Source organism: Colobus angolensis, unplaced genomic scaffold, assembly GCF_000951035.1.
Source record: "Colobus angolensis palliatus isolate OR3802 unplaced genomic scaffold, Cang.pa_1.0 Scaffold283, whole genome shotgun sequence".
NCBI lineage: Eukaryota > Metazoa > Chordata > Mammalia > Primates > Cercopithecidae > Colobus > Colobus angolensis.
The window spans coordinates 919,826-920,626 of record NW_012116077.1 but is presented as its reverse complement, the minus strand read 5'-3'; positions in this window follow the sequence as shown (position 1 = coordinate 920,626).

The window sequence follows — 801 nt, the reverse complement described above, 5'->3', positions numbered from 1 at the left end:
CTCATCCAATTATTTAATTTTCAAGATCCTTTTGGGATACTGAAGTTAAATCACTATTTAAAAATGTATATCTAATGTAAATGAGGAGTTAATGGATGCAGCACACCAACATGGCACATGTATACATATGTAACAAACCTGCACATTGTGCACATGTACCCTAGAACTTAAAGTATAATTTAAAAAAAATAAAAATAAAAAAATAAATATAATGTGTCCTTAAGGGGTCAGTGCTGATATGGGACCAGCCAAGCAGAAGAAATAAGTGTTGCCTGAATTACAGTGGGGTATACTGGTTTATCGCCACAATTGTAATGTATTTATATTGTATCAACTAAGCATTAATGGAACAACACTTTTCAGAACAGCTTTCTCTGAATACTACTGCCTTAATCAGGCCTGCCAGATATTTTGCGTGTGAAAGGTTATGGTGTCACCAGGCACTGTTGCAACTCACACAGGTGAAGGCAAATTTGTTGTGTCACCTTGTTGGTATGGGGCAATAGCTGGATCTGTAGGTCATTTAGCCCTGCTGGGTCTCCTTCAGCTTCTCCAACTCCTGGGGCAGTATGTGAAGTTCCTGGTATAAATCTACAACTCCTCCATCTCCTCACATAAAGAAAATTAACATCTTTATGATGTTGAGTCATCCCATCCCAGATCTAGGGATAGCCTTTCATTTTTTGAATATTCTTTTGTTTTCCTCCTCAGCAATAAAAAAAGTTCTATGTGGCAATTTATAATTTTTAATGTTTATTTCTAAATCCCTACTTACTTTGAATTACATTTCAAATTGGGTCT